We start from the raw sequence: 6000 nt of genomic DNA on the forward strand, positions 1-6000 counted from the left end.
CCAGGGCCCACAGAGGGCCAGTGTCACGGGAGCCAGAAGAGGCAGACAGGGAAGGGCGGCCCAGGGCCGTGCGCCCCAACACCAGAGGGAGAGGACAGGCCGCCCACAGGCGACACCCTTGGGAGGGGCGGGGACGGTGACGTGGGGCCCATGGCATCCGGACAGAGTGACAAAATTCTGCATCGATCAGTTTTTCTGACCAAATTCAGTGACAGTAAAACTAAGACGTGAACACCGAGCGTTTGGAGTTGTATCCCTGCCTGCGTGGATACACTTCCACTGAGAGTTTGTAACCACGGCTCAGGGGTTTTCAGGTTTCCCAGTCCAGGCCCATCACCTGGTGGCAGGTGAACTCATCAGAAACCTGGGCCCAAGACAGAAGCAAACATAGCACTGCGGGGTGAAGCTCGATGCAGTCCTGCCTGGTCAGCCAGCAACAGTGGGCTCGCCCTCGGAAAGAGCAGAGCGCACGGAAGGGGCCACCACAAGCTGGGGGCGGCCGGCAGGCGGCCGTAGGCGCCTTCGTTCCCCAGGGAATGTCGGAGAGGGGGCCCGTCACAGTGGAGACGGCGACCCACACGGGGAAGAACGGACGGAACGAGAGGAGCGGCGTGAAGAGAGACAAGGTTCCGGGGGAAGGACGGGCCGGCCTGAACCAGAACCCGGTGGGTCGTGCGGGAAACGCCAGTTGCTGCGTGAGCTCGGCAGTGGGGCAAGCGCAGTGCAGACCCCAGGGCAGGCCAGGCGCGCAGCTGTGCCTGGGCGCTGGCGCGCAGGTGGGCGGGGCGTGTGCGGCCGCGCTGAGTGCGCCGGGGACCCTGGCTGTGCGGGGCAGGTGTGCCGAGTGTGTCCCGTGCACAGGGGCGCGGAGTGTGTCAGGGACCTCATGGCAAGGGCACGGTGAGAGCAGGTCAGGACTGATGCTGGGCAGCTGCTCGTCAGAAAGCTGTTCTCATTCCATTGCCCCAGCTGACATAGGCTGCAAGACCGTGTGGCTAGGAACAGAGTGGCCGCGATATGACCACAGAGCAGCTTCCCAGGAAGGTTTGTTGACTCTGAACTGTGTGTACCAGAAACACAGCTTGGAGGTCCAGGAAGCAAACATTGGCAGAACGACAAGAACCAGTGATCAAATCCACAGCCCCGGAAGGAAACCGGACCGTGCGGCTCTTGCAACGGGCAAGGCAGGCCTGAAATCAGCGAAGCTCGCAAGGAAGGGAAGAGCACAGTTAAGGAGCATGCTTCAGCGGACACGCGGACCCTGCACCGCAAGCCGAAGAGTTCATTTTGTCCAGAACACGTGGACTATTTACCAACAGCGGGCACATAACAAGGTTACAAAACCAAATCCGGACAGAGTGACAAAATTCTGCATCGATCAGTTTTTCTGACCAAATTCAGTGACAGTAAAACTAAGACGTGAACACCGAACGTTTGGAGTTGTAAAACCATGAAGTGATGCTTGATGCTTCGGAGGATGAGTCCGGATGGGAGAGTAAAACGCTTAGAGCCTGGATCTGGCCCGTGCGGCTCCGTGGACTGAGCCCCGGCCTGCGAACCACAGGGTCGCTGGTTCGATGCCCAGTCAGGGCACAGGCCTGGGTTGCGGGCCAGGCCCCCAGGAGGGGGGTGCGCCAGAGGCAACTGATCAGTGTTTCTCTGGCACATGGATATTTTCCTCCCTCTTTTCCCCTCAAAAAGCAACAACAACAAAAAAACAAACCAAAACAACAACAAAAACACCCAAGTATTTAGAGCTCAGTGGTGAAGAAACCCTCCGTGTAAATGGGGTGCAGCCGGGCTGGCCGTCACCCCCCTGCAACTCAGGACGTCAGGGAAGGGCTGGCAGAGGAAACCCGAAGGGACGGTGGATTACAAACTAGGAAGAAGAGCCCAAAGCGGGCTTCTGGAGAGACGTGTGGTCAGGTGGCCTCCGAGCTGCCCCCACCGCCCGGGACTCGCCCGTCACCAGGGCAACAGGGGCGGCCGCCGCCTGCAGGAAGCGCTCCCAGGGATATTTTAGGCGTCCGTGGAAGGAGCAATGGCGTCCAGCCTGCAAGTCGTGTTGGCAGGAAACTGGACGCCAGCAGCCTGAGCTGGAGGCCCCGTGAGCCTGGCAGCCGCGAGGCGCAAAAGCGCGGGGCTCATCCAGCCTCGCCCCGAGAACCCCAGACACTGCTGAAACCAGACAGCCGCTCCACTCGCCCCCCACTCTTATTCATGACACCTGTTTGGCTCGGACACAGAGGGGCCGAGATGCGTCTGACCCACCGCGGCCTGTGTCTCATCAGGAGAAACACACGCTCCGACCGTTGGAGGGTGGGATCGGCACCACGAGTGTTTAGATTGTCCAGGGAGTGAACGGATCATTGACGGCGCCTTCAGCTTCACGCACCAGAGCTTCCGGCCCCAAGTGGCTTCCGTGCAGGCCGTTACCCCCTTCCCCCGGGGCTCTGGGGCGGGTGGAGCCACCTTGTCCGCAGGGGCCACCTTGGCATCAGCACCCCCGGGGGCCTGGTGACCTCTCCTCAGGGTCTCACTTCTGCTCCAGCTCCCAACGTCACATATGCACTCTCCTGGGTCAAGGTCAGGAGCGCCGGCTGATTCCTGCCACGCGCCCTCCTCTGTGATAAACTGCCCCAGGCCCGCCTGCCTCCGCAGCAGGCGCCTCTCGGACCCGTGGGTCGGAGTCGGGCGGGCCCGCGACGAGGAAGGGACGGCCTGCCGGGGCCCCGCAGGACCTTCGCCCAAGCCCACTGCGCAGGGGACCAGGCCGAGGCGCAAGCGCCAGCCCCAGCGTCAGCGGGTGTACCAGACGCAGCCGCTGGGAAGCACCACGGGGTTGGCAACGGGCGGTTCGGGCCCGAGGTCCGAGTGCAGAACGGCTCATCCCTGCGGATGAAGACGTCGTCGGAAACGGCGGCTGGACGTGGTGGCCCGGCTGCAAGCGGGACTCACGTCCCGCCGGGCGGGTCCGAGAGGAGCGGGTGGCGGGCGCTGTCGCGGGGCAGGCTTCCCGCGCTGCTGCGGCGGCTGCCCGGGCCGCCCAGGCCTCCAGAGGACGACGCCTCCGCTTCCCGCAGCGTCCCCAGCTCAGCCCCCGGCCGCCCGCAGCCGGCCTAGCCCGCCATCCCGGTCCCGAGGTCCCGCCCTCGGACGTGCCGCTGCGTCGGACCCGCCCCGTGACCTCCACGGAAACCCCGGGGGAGGCGCCCCCCGCGCTGCGGTCCCCACCCCGCTGTGCACCTGGGATCCCAGGGCTCGGAGCGTCGCTGGCGGGAACCCAGCACGGGCCCGGCGTTGAGGGCGGGGCCCTGAGGGCCGCCCGGCGATTGGCGGGGCGCGGGTGACGTCACGGGGAGGTGTCGGGGCGGGTATAAAAGCCGGAGCCGCTTGAAGACGCCCGCAGCGCGAGAGGGTTTGCTCCCGGGCACCGCCGCCCGGCCCTTCGCCCTCGCCCTCGCCCTGCGCTCCGCCTCCGTGCTGTCCCCGCCCTCGTGCCCTCTGCGGGCCCTCGGTCCGCGTGCGCACTGCCGACGGGCGCGGCAAGGCCCGCGCACCGGTCCCTCAGCTGGCCCCGGACGGCAGGCCTCGGGCATCGCACCTGGCTCCGCGCGGGTGGGCAGAGCCCCCGAGGCCAAGCCCGAGGCCTGACCCTTGGACCTCCTGCCCCTCCCGAGCGAGAGGAGGGCCACGCGGAGCACCGCTCCCAGCATCGTGGGCCCTGGCTCCTCGGGAGCCTGAAAACCAAGCTCTGCCGCTTGCATCTCCCTCTCGCTCCCCTCCGGGCAGCCACCCGTCCCGGCCCCGGCCTCCAGGACCCCACCCACGTACGCAGCGGGTATCCAGTCCCGAGGTGTCCCTCTGTGTTCGCCTAGTCACCCGCCTGTGCCCGTCGGGTGAGGTGGCAGGAAGAGGCTGCTACGCCGTAGAGGACAAATACCTCATACCAGTTCTCTGTCGCCCCATTGCCAAGGTGTCCTCCAAAAATCGGAGCCCAGAAGGCGCAGGGCGTGAGGCGAGCCCTCTGGCTGCTTTGGTCATGGCCCCGTCCCTGGCTTCCAGGTGGTGCCCCATCGGCCAGGGAGGGAAGAGCCGGTCCCAGCGGCCCCTCCTGCGCCCCGCCCCGCCCCCCGCTGACTTTCTCCAGCAAACAGGTGAAACAGGACAGAAGGAACAGCCTGAACCGCCAGGCCCCCAGGCCAGGAGGACACCGTCCTCCGGGTCCGGGGCGGCTGTGACGGCCGAGGCTGCTGCTTCCGTCCGCGGTGGGCCCTGGCACGCCCACCGCTGGTGGCAAAGCGTCAAGGCCCCGCCACTGCCGAGCTGCTGGGGGGCCTTTGGCTGAGAACCAGCTTCAGCCTGACGTCCCGGCGGCATGTCCCACGGGGAGCGTTTTGCTTCTGGGGCGTTCTCTGGGTCACAGGGAACAAAACATGCCGTTCTCCAGAGCAGGACCAGGACTCGGGGCGCGATCCGAGATGGGGGGCAGCGGCAAGTTTCGGAGGCGGCCACGGCGGGAGCGCAGAGGCTGAGCAGGAGCAGGCCCAGCGGCCTTGTGGGGGGGACCAGGCGCTCAGGACCCGCCGCCGCCGGCAGAGGACAACGCTCCCTTGTAGGCGCCACAGCCCAGGGGCCTCGGCCCGGGTCCGGACTCTGGGCTCCTCCAGTGCACGGCAGCCAGAGGGCCGGGCAAAGACCCTGGACCTGCAGCAAAGCAGCTTGTCACCTTCTGTGGTGGACAGGGAGCTATTTAACTACTCCAGTGTCCTCTGCTCACATAGGCTACCTCTCCCTGATTTGTCACCACTTTTGCACGTTCTTGCAAACACAGGATCACGCTGGGAACCTCTCGCGTGCCTGGTGACTTCCAGCCCAGCCCAGCCCTCCGCTGGCTTCCGTCCGGTCTCTGAGCCAGCTGCCCGAGGAGCCTCAGCGGCAGGCGGCCCCCACCCGGGGGCCCCGTGTGCCAGCCTCCGGCGGGGACCCTGCAGGAGCTCCAGTGCCCACGTACCCCGTCCTCCCGGCCTCCCGGGAGCCCCCGCGGGCTCTGTTGGGGTCAGAAGATTCCCTCATAAACGGCCTCTGCCAGTAGCACATTCACTTCCCAGCCGCTCCCCAGGGTTAGAGTGCGTTTACAAGCACGTCACCTTGTGTTTACATACCTGTCGATACGGCGTTGCCGATGCTGGCAGTTCCTGTGTCCTCGGTAGAGTTGTCGGGACACATGTTGCTATGATGCCCAAGAGCTACTCCGCTGCACGGTGAGCGAACACCGCCAGCCAGCCAACAACTGTGACAAATGACATTCCTGGCACCCATGGCGAGGGAGGAAATGACACACTAAATTAATAAAATGGAGACCACAAAGCGTACATTTTTATTAAAGAATAACACTGTGATAACCGAGTCAGGCGGAAGCCTCCACGAGAAGTCGGCGTCGCGCGCTGAGCAAACCTGGCGCTTTGTGGCGGCCTGCCAAGGCGGGCTCCCGCGCCGGCTGGGAAGGACAGGGCCGGTGCGGGCGGGCGGGCCGGAGGCTGTGCCCCAGTGCTGCCTGCTTGGCAGGGCCGCGCGTGCAAGACGTGGTCTTCAGTCACAGGCCCGCTGCTTACGCCTCCCAGAGACCTGTTACACAACAAAGTAACCCTCATTTTGTTTCTGTTGTATCTACAAAATTGGGACTATTTTAATGTAGAATGTCAGTATTTGTGCACCAAACATGATATTTATTTTTTTAAACAATGCCAAATGTCAGCCATGGACCCCAGGCCCCACCTGCTTCCAGCTGAGGGCCTGGCGGGAGAAGCCTAGGTCCCCTCTCAAGGTATCCGAACACCTCCAGGGCCACCCTGCCTTCGGAGGGGCCCAGGCTGCCCACAGCCCGCACTTCAGTCCTGCCTCTGTGGACTCCCTGGAAGCAATCTGTCAACGTGTTCCAGTCCCTCCCTTGGTCCCACCCCCTTCAGCTGCCACTGCTGTTAGTCTCCTCTGCTCTAT

This window comes from Pteronotus mesoamericanus, unplaced genomic scaffold (genome assembly GCF_021234165.1).
Source record: "Pteronotus mesoamericanus isolate MK-2021 breed Mesoamerican mustached bat unplaced genomic scaffold, CSHL_Meso_final contig_68, whole genome shotgun sequence".
Classification (NCBI taxonomy): domain Eukaryota; kingdom Metazoa; phylum Chordata; class Mammalia; order Chiroptera; family Mormoopidae; genus Pteronotus; species Pteronotus mesoamericanus.